Source organism: Pleurodeles waltl, chromosome 4_1 (genome assembly GCF_031143425.1).
Source record: "Pleurodeles waltl isolate 20211129_DDA chromosome 4_1, aPleWal1.hap1.20221129, whole genome shotgun sequence".
NCBI lineage: Eukaryota > Metazoa > Chordata > Amphibia > Caudata > Salamandridae > Pleurodeles > Pleurodeles waltl.
Genome location: NC_090442.1, coordinates 417,218,360 through 417,237,658, shown reverse-complemented (window position 1 = coordinate 417,237,658; position 19,299 = coordinate 417,218,360). Strand labels below are relative to the sequence as shown.

Here is a 19,299-nt window from a genome sequence, read left to right as displayed (position 1 = left end):
AATATGAACCTTTAATTATTTGGATGTTGTCAACTATTTTTATTCCGTTTCCTTCAATTTTGTTAAAAGGATAAATACTTCTTTTTCATATGCAGACCACCTGCGGGGGGGGAAGGTGTGAAGCACCTCCACCCAGTGCAGGCTTTGTTTCTGTCCCCTGAGAGCACAAAGGCTCTCACCCCAGGGGGTCAGAAACGTGTCTCTCAGTGGCAGGCTGGCACCGACCAGTCAGCCCTGCACTGAAGGATTGGGTAAAGAACAGGGGGCATCTCGAAGTTCTCCCAGGCCATATACTTAATATGGCCACACTGTACTGATAATGTCTATGAATGGACTTGGACACTGTAGGGGCATATTGCTCATACTGCTATGCCCTCACCTGTGGTATAGTGCACCCTGCCTTAGGGCTTTAAGGCCTGTTAAAGGGGTGACTTACCTACGCTACAGGCAGGGTTTTGTGTGCATGGCACCCTGAGTGGGATGCCATGTCGACTTTGCCTTTTTCTCCCCACCAACACACACAATCTGCAACGGCATTGTGCATGTGTTAGGTGAGGGGTCCCTTAGGGTGGCACAACACATGCTGCAGCCCTTAGGGACCTTCCCTGGTCACAGGGCCATTGGTAGCACTGGTACCTTTTACAAGGGACTTATCTGTGTGCCAGGAGTGTGCCAATTGTGGAAACAATGGTACATTTTTAGTGAAAGAACACTGGTGCTGGGGCGTGGTTAGCAGGGTCCCAGCACACTCTGTCAAGTCAGCATCAATATCAGGCAAAAAGTGGGGGGTAACTGCAACAAGGGTCATTTTCCTACACAAGCCCCTCCCAGCCCAGGAGACTTAGCCAAACCTGTGAGAGTCTCCCTAGTCTGTCGGGCCAGGAAAAGCAGGGAAACAGGCTGTTGAGTTGCAGGGCATACTCTGCCTTACATCCTCATGTCTAGGTCATTCTCTCTGGGGGATGGACTTACCTCAACAGTGATAGGACCCAATCTGAATTGCCTCTTATCAGTATTTTTAGTGTCTTCACACATTCTTTTTATTTTGGGGTTAGAGGTATCCACCTCTGCTATTCTTACCTTAGCCAGGGTCACCCCTAGCTTACCCACAGAGGTTACCCTTAGCTGGAGTAACCCCACCATAACCAACAGGGTCAGGGGGCCTAACTTGCTGTTTGGCATAGGGTTAGACTAGACTACCATGCCAAGGACAGTGCAGCTTAAAGGCTAACACCCAGCAAAGGCCACTGACAGCTGTCAGTGCCCACAACCACACCTTCAGCTCTTCACCAACTAGGGAAGGGGCTAAGTTACAGGCTTTGTTGGGTTCAGGGTGCCTGTCTGCTGTGGTAGAATGGGGGGGTTGCTACCTCTTATAGTAAACACCCTTCTTCCACTCTTTCTTCTGTTAGCTGAGGAGCCACCAACTCATGCTCAACAGTTGCCTGACTAGCGAGGACTTCTTGTGGGTCAGGTTGGACTTTACCAGTGCCACATTTGGAGTACTCCACTACTAGAGCAGAATCTCCTTGGCTTAATGGAAGCTTGGCTAAAGATCATCCACCTTTCCTGCACTGTTTATTTCCTTTTTCTCTTCTAGGGCCTTCCCCTAGACACTGGCAGGGGCAGTACCTCCAGAATCCTTGATGAGGGCTGATCTTGGGCCAGTTTCTCTTTTGGGCTCTGACTAACCTCTGGGTAGTCCTTTCCAAGAAGACAATCAAGGGGGAGGTCTGTACTGACTACCACCTTTCTCCAGCTAAAAGTCCCACCCACTTCTAGGGGCACTAAAGCCACAGGCCTATTAGTGACCTTGTCTGGGCTCACCCTTACTCTGGCATTCTCACCTGGGATGTACTGGTTTGAGAACACCGGCCTGTCATGTACAATAGTGTGACTGGCACAAGTGTCTCTCAGGGCAGAGGCTGGGATTCCATTTACCATTAGGTGGTGGAAGTATCTACTTCCCTCTGGATTTTCCAACGCACCTGTTGGGCCCATTTCCCAGTTGAAGGCTATGAGGACCTCCTCATCTGAGGAGTCATCCCCAAAGGATACACTGGTCACCACTGGATGTTTGCTAGGGGGTTTGTGTTTTTTGGACAAGAAGTGTTTTTGGTGTGGTGCTCTATCTTCAGTTGTGGCATCATGCCTTAGAGGCATCCCATTTCTTACCTTGGTACCCACTTTTGTTTTTGGATGTGTCTGGGGGCCCGCCCACCCACCTGGACAGGTTTTTGGGGGCCTACAGTGGGGGGGGCCTACAGTGAGGACTCTTTCTTTACTTATAGGAGTGTTGTGTAGCCATTTTAGTTATAGCTTCATACACATTATTTTAGTGAACTAGGCCTTTAACCCAGATATATTTTATTCATCTTTGTTTATTATTTTAACAGTAGCCACATTTGCAGTCTTCTTTTATTTCTCTCTATCTAGCTGTTCTTTGCCTAGGTCAGCCCTGTGTTCTTAAACAAGACATTTCTTTCACTCTCTGCTTTTCTCAAGGCTGCAGTAAGATAGGTTGCCAGTAAACGCGGTAACGCTTTGTCTCTGGTGTTCAAAGAAACCTACACATTCTTACATAGGGACATTTTCTCAGAACATTAGCTGTTTTATTATAAAAACACTTCTCTGTCCCATTCACGTTAGAGGGAGATTCCAGGCAGATGACCACGGCTGTATGCTGATTGCTGAACGCTTTGCTACAGCTGCTTATGCAGACTACAGGCCTCTTGCTCAGGTATGAGGGATGCTGTCTTCCCAGGGGAACCTGAAGGGCAGAAATAAAGCTTAATATGCTGTGCTCTAATATAGCATAGGTAGGAATTATTCTAACGACTTTAGTGACAATATGGTAGCCTTATTTTTATGCTTCTCTCGATTTGTCACAATTTTAATCCTGTCATGATTTATCGTCCTGGTTATTGCAGTACATGCTTTATTATCTAAGATGCAGTTACTTCATTAAAACTTTATTGAAATATATATTTCCTCTGATTGTCCTTGTATATGTGAGACTAATGTAAATTAGAGAAACGGATGTGACCCGACTGACCACGATTTCCCTGAGGAATCAGTTGTGTCATGCGCTCGGCTGTCCAATTATCTCTGCTCTTGGGTGGAGATGAGGCATTGCTAGTTAGCCGAAGCAAAACCTGGATTGGGCCGACAGGTGTCACCTTTAGTGGGTTACACTCAGTCCCCCCACAGTGCAAGTGATTCTGCTGCCCAAATCCTGTAGTCAAATTAGAATAATGAGAGCCTATGTGACAGGAGTGTCACCCACTTTCTCTTGGGGAGGCTTTGTGACCCTTTTCTTCTGGTCACTGCCTGTGGAAGTCTTGGTCACCCTTGCCTTGACCCAGTGGTCTGCCTTTTTTCCCTAATCTTGGGGAGAAATTAGACCTAGGTCTACCAGATATTGATGCAACTTTTCATTGAAGCATTACTTAAATTGTGTTCTTTCATAAACAAATTATAAAGCCCATCATAGTCATGCACTTAATTTCCAGTTACCCAACCATCCAGTGCTTTCACTGAGTAGTCCACAAAGTCAACCCAGGACTGGCTTGAGGTTTTGTGGCCCCCCCTGAATCTAATTCTCTACTCCTCAGTGGTGAATCCAAAGCCCTCAATCAGGGTAGCCTCCATGAGGTCATAGGATTCAGCATCTGCACCTGTGAGTATGAGGAGCTTATCCCTACACATACCAGTAAACAGTTCCCAAAGGAGAGCTCCCCAGTGAGACTTTTTTCTGGTTCCACAGGCCCTCTCAAGGGCTATCAACCACTTGGTGATGTTATCACCATTCTCATATTTGGGGACAATCTATTTAGGGATTTTATGGGTGTCAGAATACTCTCTGCTCCTAGTTATTTTGTTGCTGCCACCATTTATGGGTTCAAAACCCATTTCCTTTCTCTTCCTTTCTATAGGCAGAAGCTGTTTCTCCAAAGCTACTCTTTTGGCCATCCTTGCTAGAAGGATGTCCTCTTCATTGAGGCTGCCCTCAGTGTTCTCATAGGAGCTTGACTCCCCTGTGGAAGATTCAGATCCTGTGAGTACTATCTTTAGAGACAGGGATCTTGGAATCCTGGTCTCCCTAGTTAGGTTAGGAGGGGGGAATACTACCTTGTAATCTCTTACATCTTCCTCGTCTGAGGGGAGGTCTTCCTCCTCAGTAGGGTGGTCCCTTGCATACTCTGCCAAGAGCTCCTGGAGCTTGACCTTGGAAGGGTTGGAACCTGTTAGGATTTTCCTGAGGCTGCAGAGACTCCTTAACTCTCTCATCCCAAGATGGTGGTAAAGGGTAAGGTTGAGTTTCATCACCATGTCCTCTGAGCTACTGATTTTGTTTACTAAAGTTGGGATTACTTTTTAAGAAACTAAAACTATGGCCCTCATTATGAACATGGCGGTACGCCCCGCTACGCCGGCGGTGGCGGTAAAAACCGCCAACAGAGGAGCGTCCGGACCGCCAAATAATGATCCAACCGAAACACACGCATCCCGCAAACTACCCACCGCCAGGAAAGGAGTCCCGCCAATGACGGCAGAGTCCGTCCACAGGCCGTCAGAAAGGCCCAACCCACCCATCAAATTATGAACCACCATTCCGCCGCCAGTTCCCGGGCGGGAACCACCGCCACACAAAGCCAGGCGGAAATTAACCAAATATAAGGAAACACTCACCGGAGTTCCACAGAACGTGCAGCAGCAGCCATGGACATAGAGCTGCTGATCATGCCAGCCCTGCTCCTTGCCATATACCTACACGACCGAGACCGCAGACGAAGACGACAACGGTAAGTACCGCAACCTACGACACAAGGGAGGAAAGGGCACAGTTACATAACTGCCCACCCCACCCACACTGCAACGCCCCCCCAACCCTTCCCACACCAAGAGGTACATACCGACCGAAGGCCACTGCAACTTGACCATAGTACATACAATAGTCCCACACCCATAAAAAATTAAAACAAACACCAGGGTGTAACTGCGTGCAGCCCAAACACAGGCCACACAGAAACTTTAATTATTAGCTCACTGAGCGAAACTGTGCTAAAGGGCCAATGGCCAGTCCATAAAATATACATTGTCCTGGGCCACAAATGGCCACACCTAACTCCCACAAGTGCTGGGTACTCCACAGAACGGGGCACCATATGGGGATCCAGGCACCTCACGGAAGGGGGCAGAAGGGGTGGGGTTGGGGATTTTCGAAGGGGGTGGGACTTAGACTTTCTTGTGGAGGTTGGGGGAGCGAGCTTCTCCTTTGAAGGGGGTGGGGGCTGTTTGGCTCGGGTGGAGCTGGACGGCCTAGGCTCAGACCGGGCCTTCCCCTCGCCCTCCCACCCACTGGTCCCCTGGGTGTCCGCCGTTGTTTCTGCCTCGGAGGATCAGTGGGCCGCTGCTTCCCCACTTGCCGATGCCTCAGCTCCCTCACCTGATGTTGATGCTGTACCAAACCAACACAAGATAACAGGGATGGGGAGACAAAACAGGAGATACACTTGTTAATAGCTGAATGCTGATACACAATGGCCAGACATACACCCACCCAGCAAACACACCCAACAGGCAGTACTGTGCACTATGCCCATGGCCATGCCCCTGACTACTGACCAGAATACTGATCTACACCCATCCCCTAAAATACTTTTGGAGCTGAGGTAGGTGAAACCGGACAGGGACACCCCTACACCCTTTGGGGAAGATAAAGTAGATGGACTCCAGTCAAATTCCCTGCTCTAAGCAGCATGAGCCCTATCGCACACACAGTCATCCTTCCAGACTGAAGTATGGTCAGTGAGTACTCACCCCCTTGTGACTGCTGTGCAGCCTTCAAGCGCCCATCCAGATCTGGGTACGCCACCACCAGGATCCTTCGCATGAGGGGGGTCAGTGCCCGGCGGGCACCCCTTCCACGTTGGGAGGACTTCCCCAGCTGGGCCTCAGTGATCTTTCGCGCCTAGCGCTGCTGGTCCTCCTACCTCTTCCGACAGTGGGTGCTCCGCCGGTTGTAGACCCCCAGGGTCCGTACCTCCTTGGCGATGGCATGCCAATGTGCCCTCTTCTGGTGGGCGCTGACCTAGAAGGGTGACACAGATGGAACACAGAGGTCAGGCACGTGCACGATAGGAACAGCTGGCAGATTGTCCAACATAGGACTGACAGTACTCCCAGACATGCAGGACAGTGGCACGCAGCATTCCATGCACCATGGCCCATCCAGGCTCAGAGGAGCACACATACGTGCAATCCACACCATCCATTACTCACACAGTGCCCCCCAAACCAAGACTCACCTGTACCTCTGGCCGGCCGTAGAGTCTGCCGTACAGGGGCAGGACCCCTTCCAATAGCTTCTCCAGTTCTTCCTGGGAGAAGGCCGGGCCCTTTCCCCTGCACCACGTGGCACATCCATAGCCAGAGGCAGGCCACAGCAGTTCACAGAGTGAAGTACCTGTCTGCACGAGATCAGGGAGTCAAGTGATCAAACGATGACGAACGTGCGTACGTTCCGCGGCGGTATGCACTGTCACCGTCGGCGGCGATTATGATACGCCAGGATTCCCCATTGGCATCCATGTTAGCCAATGAGGGTGCGAACAGCGGTCAACACCGCCATACGCTGTGACGTCATCCGCTAGCTGTATTAGGTCACTTCCACAACGAAGGGGCAGAACTACAGTGGGCAGACATTTTGCCATCACCTACACATCTTGAAATTCTTACTACTCACAATGCAGGGCCTACTAGCCACATGAAGCACCTAGGCCTCTATCCATTCCATATAGTAGCACACATGAATTACTCTGTTCCCTACTAGTGATGTACATGTACATCTGTCAGGTACCAGTTATTGTACAGACACTACTATGAACAATGCAGTGCATGTATTCTTCCCATTTTGCCTATGTATGTGTGCACATCACTCCTATTTGTAATCCATCATAGATACCGACCCTTGTGGTGAGGAAGGGCGCCGTCTGTTTACAGACCTCTTGTGGATATGTGGATATGGGGACCATGGTGGAGCGTCAGATCATTATCACTTAGACTCACACGTGCAACTATTCAGGACCTATGTGCATTACTGGATCCTGCACTAACTCCCGGAAATCGTAATCAGCATGCCATTCCAACTGAAGTGCAGGTGCTCTCCGCACTCCATTTCCTGGCCACAGGCTCTTTTCAAGTGACAGTGGGCATGGGTGCTGGTTTCTCACAGCCAATGTTCAGCCAGGTGCTGACAAGATTTCTGAATGCATTTGTACAACATCTGCTTCCTATGTGCGATTCCCCCAAAGTGCTGACCTCCCTGCCATCAAGTCTGACTTCTATGCCTTTGCAAACATTCCCCTTGTCATAGGTGCCATCACCCCCAAGAGTGAGTGAACATGTGTACAGAAACAGGAAGAACTTTCATTCCATGAACATCCAATTGGTGTGTACTGCAGACCAGTACATTTCCCATGTGAATGCCATGTTACCGGGTTCAGTCCATGATTCATTTGTGTTGAGGAACAGTAGTGTGCCACAGAAGATGAAACAACTACAAAAGGACAGAGGGTGGATCATAGGTATGTTTGCCTCTCACTAACTGACACATTGCAGAAAACCAGCCTGTCTGACTAAGGGACATTACAATGACGACTCTGTATTGAACCATTTTCTAGGTGATTCTGCCTATCCAAACGTGCGTTGGCTCCTGACACTAGTGAGGCCCATTGACGTACTAGGAGGGTGATAGAGCGTACTACAGGTCTCCTGAAGGCTAGATTCCGGTGTCTCCATATATCTGGGGGTTCCCTGGCCTATGGGCCTGATAAGGTGTGTAGAATAGTGGTGGCCTGCTGCATGCTCCACAATGTAGCAGTGAGACATTCTATCCCCCTTTTGGAGGTGGAGGGTGCTATAGGTCCTGATCACCTACCTCAGAGAGGTGAGGAGAGTGATGGTGATGATGAGGAAGGGGAAGATGTCAATTCCAGGAACCAACTGATAGAACTCTACTTCCAATAGCTGTGTGGGACTTAAGCCTCTCATTGGGGTTAGTGACTGATACTGTCAGTGTGCACTGTCATATAGGGGGGATTGGTCATGATAGGCGATATATGCACCACTTCTGCATGGTACTGACAGACAATATATGCATTCCTTCCTTGCCTAATTTAAAACACACAGCACCACCATCAATCACAAATTGACAATAAAGTTATTCTCTGCCAGTTGCATCCATACACCACTTCGTTCGACATTGAAGACAGAGGACAGTGTTACAGGTGTGAAATGTGTTTTATTGGTAGAATAGAGTGAATTGTGCTATATACAGTGATGGGAGTCGTAAGGGTTGGGTGTCCACAAAACCTACTTGGTGGCAGCCATGTTGGATGTCTTAGATGGGTCCATTTTGTAGAATAGTACTTTAATTTGCCCTCAGCTAAGTGTTGTTGATGAATGGGTGGGATGGTTGCTTTGCATTAGTAGCAATGTCAATTGTTGGAGGGGGGCTTGTTCTTAGCCGGGTTCCCAGTGCCATATCTTGGCCTAAGGCTATGTTTGGGCGCCTGCTGTGGAGATTCTTGGGCTGGCATGGTTGGCCCTTGTGACTCCTCGAACGGTATTTCCTGTGCTGTTTCTGCTGCTTGGGTCATCTGTTGCTGGTTGTCCAGGGCTGTTGTGGGGGCCTCTTGTCTGGTGTGGGTGTCTGACTGTTTGTTTACCAACTGCAGCAGTGCTCCAGCAATGGTGGCCATTGTGGCATTGTGCTCTTTCCACTGCTCCGTGGCCAGTTGGTGTTGTTCTAGCTGCATCCTCTGACTTTGCTCCAGGGTGGACACAGTCTGTGCCATCCTGTCTTGGGTATGTTGATAGGCCCCCAATACCTGTGCAATAACGTCCTGGGCTGCTGCATCCATCCGGTGCCCTACCCCCTGACCCACTGGGACACTTGCTCTAGCCCCCTGTGCCTGGGTCCCCTGCGCAGGTTTGGACGTGCCACTTGTACTGGGGCCCTCGCCTTCCTGCATGTTGGGAGTGGGAGACTGTGGCCTCTGTAGCTGTGTTCCACCAGTCTGTCCCCTGGGTACACTGGTGTGGGTACGCCTTCCCTGGCCTGCTGGTCTTGACTGGGTCTTAGGGGTGACTGTGGTTTCCTGGGTGGGGCTGCTGCATGGTGAGGATCCAGGATTGTGTGAGGGGCCTGCCTGCTCATCAGTGTCCAGGGATCCTTCGCCAAGGTCTTGTGATGTGCCTCTGTCTCCCTGGAGGGCTGTGGCACTCCTTGTCCCCTCCATTAGGGTTGCATGAGTGGTGGTGCCTGTTAGGGGACATAGACATGCCTGTTATATATGCCTGAAGGTTTGAGGTTTACAGAACTGGGCTGTTTTGTGCTGGTGTTACTTTCAGTGACCTTCCAGGATTCCTTTGTGAGGTGGACATTGCATTTAGTGGCAGTGGTGGGGTTGCATTGTGGTGGGGGGTATTATTCCATTGTGGGTAAGTGCTGGAGTGGGTGGCTGTGCACAGCGGGAGTGATGTGGGCCTGTTAGTGGGTTGTAGGTGATGCCTGGGTGGTGGATGTGGTGGGTAATGGCTAGGTGGGGTGTAGGTCGAGGTGGGTGTTGGTGGGGTGGGGTGGTGCATGCATTGCAGATGTGTTGTATAGGGGGTAATTGTAGATGACTTACCAAAGTCCATTCCTCCAGGGAGTCCCTTTGGGTGCAGGATGGCGAGTACCTTCTCCTCCCAGTCGGTGTAGTAAGGTGGTGTTGGTGGCGGTCTTCTGCACTGCAATGTGGTGCCTAGATGCCATGACCCTGACCTTCCCCCGCAGGTCGTTCCATCTCTTCCGGATGTTGTCCCTGGTGCGTGGATGGTGTCCCACTGCATTCACCCTGTTCACAATGGTCTGCCAGAGCTCCAATTTCCACGCGATGGGTGTGCGCTGCACCTCAGACCTGAATATTTGTGGCTCGACCTTCAGGATCTCGTCCACCATGGTCCTTAGCTACCTTTTGGTGAAGTGTGGATTTTTTTTGGGGGGGGCATGGTGAGTGTGGTGGATGGCATTGGAACTGGGGACGGGGTATTGGTGCTCCTCTGTGGGTCGATATGCGTGCCCTGTATGCTGGCGTTCGCTGTCTGGCTCTGGTGCTCTCAGTCTTCTGGTCCTGGTTTAGTTGCAAGGGATTGTGGGGTGTGTCTGGGGGTGTTTTATGGGGTTCTGGATGTGTGTCAGGTATGTGGGTGATACGCCTATCCAATGTGTGCACTTGTTGCTATTGTGTCCACTTGCCGCCTGTGGCGTTCGCAGCTGCCAATGGTCGTCCGGCCTCCACTGTCCGCCGAGGTGATTTGTGTATCATTATTTGGAGGGTGGGATGTGGGTGTGCTTGGCGGTGGTGGGGTGGGTTGGGCCGGTATTCCTGCTGACAGGGTCCTGGCGGGAAGTGGTGGTCTGGGAATTTTTGGCAGGGTTGGGTTTTTCAATCATTATATGGCGGGATTCTGTTCACCGCCGACACGGCGGTTGGCAGTCTTTCCCGCCATGTTCATAATGACCGCCTATCTCTAGTAACTAAATCCTAACTTTCAATTACTTTTAAATCTAAAAAGAAATGCTAAGGTGACTTAACAAAAGGCCCCAGCAGGAATTAATTTTTTTGGGAAAAAATAGTCAAATTGCAAAATCAGTTTTCTAAAGGCAGTTTTGAAATTTAGTCGTGATCAGCAATTGGCTGAGTAGCAAATGCAAAGTTGCAGATCCCACCGCTGCCACCAATTTAGGAAGCTGTCTCTTTATATACTATATCAAAATGAGATATAGTGTGCACAGAGACCAGGGGTTCCCCAAGAGGCTTGACATAGGCAATAATAGATAATACTAATGCTCTATTTGTGGTAGTGTGGTCGAGCAGTTAGGCTTATCATAGCGTAGTGTTAAGCATTTGTTGTACACACACACAATCAATAGAATAAACACATTCTCAATGACTTAACTCCAGACCAATAGGATTTTATATAGAAAAATATATTTTTGTTACTTTATTTCTAGAACCACAAGACTCTGTTCAGAAGTAAATATTGTTGCAGGTAAGTACTTAGCATAGAAATGAATGTAACTGTGTCATTTTAGTCAAGTAAACAGTTTTTTAGAAAACACACAATATCTATTTTAAAAGTGGGGTAAGAAAATAAAGTACAGTTTTAGAGGTAAGTACACAACTTACAGTTCCAGTCTCTGGGTTATAGGTTGTCCACCTTTGGGGGTTCAGGTCAACCCCAAACACCCACCACCAGCAACACGGGGCTGGCCGGGTGCAGAGGTCAAAGTTGAGCAATTTTAACATGTGCTCCTATGGAGACGGGGTACTCGGAATTCGGTCTGCCAGCAGGTAAGTACCAGTGGCTCACAGGGCAGACCAGGGGGGATTAGAGGATCACTGGAGGGGCACCAATCCCTCACCATCAGCAGTGGTGAGGCAGCTGGGTGCAGGATGCAAACAGGGCGTTGGGTCTCTAATGAAACTCTGAGGGGAACCCAGGGGTCACTCAGGTGCTGCTGGCGAGGTCCGGGGGGTGGGGGGAATGTCTCGACAGGGAAGAGGGCCACCTGTTGATCGTCGCTGCACTGGGTGTCGATTTCTCCAAGCCCCGGGGGGCTGCAGGTGCAGTGGGTTCTTTGGCGTCGGTTATCTTGGTCCAAGGTAGTCGCGGTCAGGGGGCCCCTCGGGATTCCCTCCGCAGGCTTGTCGTGGAGGGGTGGAGAGGTCAACTTAGGGTGTGCACTTGGTCTTCATCGCCTGGAGGTCTTCTTGGTCCGTTGGACCACCTGGACTCTGGCCATAGGCATCGGGTGCAGAGTGGTTAGGACTCACGCTTCTGGAGTGAGGTGGGAGTCCTTCAGAAGAGGTTTCTTCTTGTGTTCTTCTTTGGACAGGGCCTCTGTCTGTGTGAGTTCTGTGATGCAGGCAGTCCTCTGGAGGTTTTTCAGAGGTCCCTGGACCTGCAGGATACGTCACTTTTCCTCTGCAGGTTCTTTGAAGTAGGAGACAGGGTGGTAGGGCTGGGGCCAAGTCAGTTGTTGTCTCTTTTCCTTCTCTGCCGGGGTTTCCGCTAAGCAGTCCTTCTTCTTGTGAGGTCATCAGGAATCTAACTAGCCTGGTCCAGGGAGCCCTTAAATACAAGATTTAGGGGCGTTTTTAGGGTTCAGAGGGCAGTAGCCAATGGCTACTGTCCCTGAGGGTGGCGACACCCTTCCTGTGCCCACTCCCTTTGTTGGGGGGTGGGAGGAGAGCACATTTCTAACCTTGTTGGTCCCTGTCCTCCAAACCAAGATGGAGGATTCTGCAAGGAGGGGGTCACTTCAGCTCTGAACACCATAAAAGTGGTCCTAGCTGATGTGGTGACTCCTTGTTTTTCCTAATTATCCCTCTGGACTTGCCACAAAAAGTGGGGCTTTGTCCTGGAGTTGGGCATCTCCACTAGCTGGAGTGCCATGGGGCATTGTAACACAAAGCATGAGCCTTTGAGGCTCACAGCTATGTGTTACAGTTCCTGCACGGGGGAGGTGTGAAGCACCTCCACTCAGTGCAGGCTTTCTTTCTGCCCCCAGAGAGCACAAAGGCTCTCACCCCAGGGGTCAGAAACTCATCTCTTAGTGGCAGGCTGGCACAGACCATTCAGTCTTGCACTGAAGGTTTAGGTAAAATACAGGGGGCATCTCTAAGATGCCCTCTGAGTGCATTTTTTAATTAATCCAACACAGGCATCAGTGTGAGGTTTATTATTCTGAGAAGTTTGATACCAGACTTCCCAGTATTCAGTGTAGCCATAATGGAGCTGTGGAGTTTGTTTTGACAAACTCCCAGACCATATACTTAATATTGCCACACTGTGCTTACAATGTCTAGGAATGGTCTTAGACACTGTAGGGACATATTTCTCATGCAGCTATGCCCTAACCTGTGGTATAGTGCACCCTGCCTTAGGGCTTTAAGGCCTGTTAGAGGGGTGACTTACCTATGCCACAGGCAGTGTTTTGTGTGCATGGCACCCTGAGGGGAATGCCATGTCGACTTTGCCTTTTTCTCCCCACCAACACACTCAATCTGCAATGGCAGTGTGCATGTGTTAGGTGAGGGGTCCCTTAGGGTGGCACAACACATGCTGCAGCCCTTGGGGACCTTCCCTGGTCACAGGGCCCTTGGTACCACTGGTACCTTTTACAAGGGACTTATCTGTGTGCCAGGGGTGTGCCAATTGTGGAAACAATGGTACATTTTTAGTGCAAGAACACTAGTGCTGGAGTCTGGTTAGCAGTGTCCCAGCACACTTTGTCAAGTCAGCATCAATATCAGGCAAAAAGTGATGGGGTAACTGCAACAAGGGCCATTTTCCTACCAGCTGTTATTAACATATTCATAGCAGTGTAACTGTGATCCAGTAACAAGAATCCATAAAACATTTCAAGCAACTCATTCATAGTCCTGCCTTACCCCATCGGGCCACCAATATTATTTAAAATGCAGATGAGGTATGATAAAATTCAACAGTTCTCAACAGTTGAAACAGTTTAATATAAACCAATAATACAGTGTCTTATAATTGTATATTCCCACCATGTGCATAGAGCCTTACCAAACCCAGTAAATCATTGTCTATTCTCCCTCCTCACCCCTTGTGTGAATAACTAATTTCCATGTTTTCTTACACCCTTTTACTCGCACTTTTTTCCGTTCCTATCATGTCATCAGCATAGTATTGTAACAAGACCTGACTCCGTCATCTCCCAAGATGCCCAAAGGCGTTCTAAGAACCCGTCAGCGCCTATATCTACTCCTCCTGATAAGGAGGAAAGAAGACTTGATAATATGGACAAGAGATTCTCATCCATGTTGGCCATAACTGTTTGTGCATCAAATTCCCTGGCGTTTTTGAGTCGCTATAATCGTCAGATGTGGTCGGATATGAATGCTTTCATGGATCTCATCCCGGAAAGCAAGCAGTTGGAGGCACGAAAGATCCTTCAGGAAGGAGAGCATACGTCTGAAGAAATAATTGACTATCCTCTGGATATAGCTTCCACGGGTTTTTGCCAGCTGGCGGGAGCAGCTGTATTATGCCGCCAAGGTTGGTTAAAAGCGACCTCCTTCAGACCAGAGGTACAGTCCAGAATTCTAGACATGCCGTATGACGGAGAGTCTCTCTTCAGTAAACACGTGGACGACGCATTACAGGCCATCAAGACTGACACAGACACTGCTCTGTCCCTGGGTACTTAGCAGTACCAGAAGCAGTCCTTTCGGGGTGCAAGAGGAAGGGGTTTTACAGCATTTCGAGGTTCCTACCACAGGCAGTCCAACAGTCTCAGTATAGACCAGCCTACCAACAGCAATATAGGCAACCATCCGCCGCCTCATACGCCAGACAGGGAGGAAGGAGAAAGCAGAGTTCCCAAACCCGGGATCAGCCACAAAAGCAATGATTCTTGTCAGACACCATCTACGCTTCCACAGCATTCACAGAGCCATCAAGTGGGAGCGAACATCTCCAATTACCTCCAGAAGTGGAAATTAATTACATCGGACAAATGGGTGCTAGATATAGTGGCTTGAGGTCAACGCTGGAATTTATAATATAAAAAAAACACCACACCATCCACCAGGGAAATCCAAACCACTTCATCTTCACTTGCTTCAGCAGGAGGTTTCCCTAATGCTCGCCAAGGGAGCGATAGTGGAAGTTCTGGTTCAGCACAGAGGACTCTGGTTCTATTCCCGGATCTTTCTAATAAGGAAGAGGTCGGGGAATGAAGGCCAATCCTAGACCTCAGGAAGTTGAACAAGTTTCTTCAGAAACAATCCTTTTGTATGATCACGATGTCGGAAATCCTGCACCTTTTTAAACCCTGGAGATTATATGACAACAATGGATCTCCAGGATGCTTATTTCCACATACCGATACATGCAAAGCATTGCAAGTATCTCCGCTTCACTATGGCCGATGCCCATTATCAATTCAAAGTCCTCCCATTTGGCTTAAAGTCAGTGCCACAAATTTTCACGAAATGTCCTGCCCCATTAGCAGACTATCTCCGCAACAGGGCTTTTCAGGTATTCCCATACCTGGACGACTGGTTGATAAAAGCTCTTTTATCGCAGCTAGCGTCCAAGGCTACCAACGTCTGCCAAGAACTATTTCACAGTTTGGGTCAAAAGGTGAATTTCCAGAAATCAGTCACTCTTCCTACACACAGGATAGTCTTTTGGGGTGCAGAGCTCGACACCATGGAAAACAAAGCGTACCTTACACAGGCACGGCAGTAGAAACTAGCCAACTTGGCTGTCAGGATCTCAAGAAGAAGGTCAGTTTCAGTACAACTGTTCATGTCGCTCCTAGGCATGAGCTCCTCATCCATCGTCCTAGTCCATCTAGGAAGGTTGAAAATGAGACCTTTGCAAGAAGAGTTGCAGCTGCAATGGACCCAAGCACAAGGATCCTTCGAGGATTTGATAAATGTTACACCGAGGATAGTAGAAGCATTGCGATGGTGGTCTCAAGCCAATCACCTTTCTCAAGGAATGACCTTTCTCACTCCGATGACCGACTTCATCATCACAACGGACGCTTCATTGGAAGGTTGGGGAGTTCATCTACAAGGACATGCGCATTCAGGGAAGATGGTCGGACGCACAGAGAAGAATGCACATAAATCTTTTTGAATTAAAAGCAATTTTTCTCACTCTCAAGGCGTTTCTTCCACGGATTGCAGGGTCATCTTTGTTGGTCCATACAGACAACACAACAAGCATGTTCTGTATCAACAAACAGGGAGGAACAAGATCTCTCTCCCTCTCAAGACAAGCTCAATCTCTTTGGGACTGGCTCACGCTGCACAACATTTGCCTCAGAGTGGAGCACCTGCCAGGTGTCTGCATCCTGGCGGACTCTCTCAGCAGGACGGACGACACCGGCCACAAATGGGAACTCGACGAGAGGGTACTGGACAGCGTCTTTCGATGCTAGGGACGGCCGACACTGGATTTATTTGCCACCAATCAGAACGCCAAATGGCAGTTCTGGGCCAGTCGATACCCACTCCGGGATCGTGGGGAAATGCTCTTTCGATGAGATGGTCCGGGATCTTTGCATACGCTTTTCCCCCCATCGCATTGATCCCCAGACTCTTGAGGAAGATGAAGTCGGAGGGTTGCAAGATCATACTCAGAGCGCCCAGGTGGCTCAGGCAGTATTGGTACACAGAGCTTCTGCTCCTGGCGGTGACCAATCCCATGGGTCTTCCCTGCAACCACAACCTTCTCACGAAGACTCAAGGTCAAATTCTTCATCCGGATCCATCATCTCTGCAATTGCATGCTTGGCTCCTGAGTTCCATGAGTTCCAAGGTGTGAACATTGATGAGGAATGCAAACTGATTTTATCCAGGGCACGAGTGTACAGTACAAATAAGACGTACAAACTCAAATGGAAGAGATTTTGTGTCTGGTGCCTGCAGAACAATTTCCATCCATTAAAGATTGAGCCGGAGCAAATTCTCTCATATCTTCTCACCCTTTCAAAGGCTGGGCTATGTCATGCATCTGTTAAGATCCATTTGGTAGCTATAGCTTCTTATAGACGCTCAGCGGATATGCCCTCACTTGGCTCATCCAGAATTATTAAACAGTTCATGAAGGGCCTCTTTCGCACTTTTCCTCCGGTGCGTCCACCTCCGCCAGAGTGGCATCTGAATATAGCTCTGTCCCAGCTAATGAAAGCCCCCTTCAAACCTATTCACAGAGCGGAACTCAAATACATCAAATGGAAGGTGGCAACTCTGCTTGCTCTTACATCCACCAGAAGAGTCAGTGATATAATCAGTCCTTTACCATTAAGGAACCTTTTCTTATCTTTTCAGATGACTTTGTTCTTCTTAGGACTAACCCGAGGTACATTCCTGAGGTGCCCTCATCCTTTCACCTAAATGAGCCGGTAATATTAAGAACTTTTTCCCCGAATCCGTCTATGTAAGGAAATGCCTCCTTGGCATGGTTACCCCCTGACTTTTTGCCTTTGCTGATGCCAAGTTATGATTTGAAAGTGTGCTGAGGCCTGCTAACCAGGCCCCAGCACCAGTGTTCTTTCCCTAAACTGTACCTTTGTCCTCACAATTGGGACAACCCTGGCACCCAGGTAAGTCCCTTGTAACTGGTACCCCTGGTACCAAGGGCCCTGATGCCAGGGAAGCTCTGTAAGGGCTGCAGCATGTCTTATGCCACCCTGGGGACCCCTCACTCAGCACATGCACACTGCTTGCCAGCTTGTGTGTGCTGGTGGTAAGAAAATGAAATGACTAGGTCGACTTGGCACTCCCCTCAGAGTGCCATGCCAACCTCACACTGCCTATGGCATAGATAAGTCACCCTTCTAGCAGGCCTTACAGCCCTAAGGCAGGGTGCACTATACCACAGGTGAGGGCATAGGTGCATGAGCACTATGCCCCTACAGTGTCTAAGCAAAACCTTAGACATTGTAAGTGCAGGGTAGTCATAAGAGTATATGGTCTGTGAGTCTGTCATACACGGACTCCACAGCACCATAATGGCTACACTGAAAACTGGGAAGTTTGGTATCAAACTTCTCAGCACAATAAATGCACACTGATGCCAGTGTACATTTTATTGTGAAATACACCCAGAGGACATCTTAGAGATGCCCCTGAAAACATACCCGACTTCCAGTGTGGGCTGACTAGTTTTTGCCAGCCTGCCACACACCAGACATGTTGCTGGCCACATGGGGAGAGTGCCTTTGTCACTCTATGGCCAGGAACAAAGCCTGTACTGGGTGGAGGTGCTTCTCACCTCCCCCTGCAGGAACTGTAACACCTGGCGGTGAGCCTCAAAGGCTCACCCCCTTTGTTACAGCGCCACAGGGTATCCCAGCTAGTGGAGATGCCCGCCCCTCCGGCCACTGTCCCCACTTTTGGCGGCAAGGCTGGAGGAAATAATGAGGCAAACAAGGAGGAGTCACTGCCCAGTCAGGACAACCCCTAAGGTGTCCTGAGCTGAGGTGACTCTGACTTTTAGAAATCCTCCATCTTGCAGATGGAGGATTCCCCCACTAGGATTAGGGATGTGGCCCCCTCCCCTCAGGGAGGAGGCACAAAGAGGGTGTAGCCACCCTCAGGGCCAGTAGCCATTGGCTACTGCCCTCCTAGACCTAAACACACCCCTAAATTGAGTATTTAGGGGTTCCCAGAACCGTGGAAGACAGATTCCTGCAACCTGAAGACGAAAAAGGACTGTTGACCTGAAGCCCTGCTTTGGCCCCAGCCCTACCGGCCTGTCTCCCCACTTCCAGAAAAACAGCAACGCATCCAACAGGGACCAGCGACCTCTGAAGCCTCAAAGGACTGCCCTGCGTCTAAAAGGACCAAGAAGCTCCCGAGAACAGTGGCCCTGTTCAACAAAACTGCAACTTTGCAACAAAGAAGCAAATTTTAAAGACAACACTTTTCCCGCCGGAAGCGTGAGACTTTCCACTCTGCACCCGACGTCCTTGGCTCGACCTGCGGAAAACTAACACTACAGGGAGGACTCCCTGGCGCCTGCGAGCCCGTGAGTAGCCAGAGTTGACCCCCCCACAGCGACGCCTGCAGAGGAAATCCAGAGGCTCCCCCTGACCGCGACTGCCTGCTTCAAGGAACCAGACGCCTGGAAACTAAACTGCACCCGCAGCCCCCAGGACCTGAAGGAACTGAACTCCCGTGCAGGAGCGACCCTCTGCCTAGCCCAGGTGGTGGCTACCCCGAGGAGCCCCCCCTGTGCCTGCCTGCATCGTTGAAGAGACCCCCGGGTCTCCCCATTGATTCCTATTGAAAACCTGATGCCTGTTTGCACTGTGCACCCGGTCGCCCCTGTGCCACTGAGGGTGTACTTTCTGAGCCTGCTTGTGTCCCCCCCGGTGCCCTACAAAACCCCCCTGGTCTGCCCTCCGACGTTGCGGGTACTTCCCTGCTGGCAGACTGGAACCGGGGCACCCCTATTTCCATTGAAGCCTATGTGTATTGGGCACCACTTTGACCTCTCCACCTGACTGGCCCTGAGCTGCTGGTGTGGTAACATTGGGGTTGCCTTGAACCCCCAACGGTGGGCTACCTTGGACCCAACTTTGAACCCTGTAAGTGTTTTACTTACCTGTGACCTTAACATTTACTTACCTCCCCCAGGAACTGTTAATTTTTGCACTGTGTCCACTTTTAAAATAGCTTATTGCCATTTTTG

At 49.8% G+C, this 19,299-nt stretch overlaps 1 protein-coding gene across 10 annotated transcripts in view; it reads left to right on the top strand.

Moving 5' to 3' along the window:
* UPF2 (UPF2 regulator of nonsense mediated mRNA decay) overlaps nucleotides 1-19,299 on the top strand; it is a 765,941-nt gene that overhangs the window by 687,104 nt on the left and 59,538 nt on the right. The gene's annotated exons all lie outside the window — the stretch shown is intronic.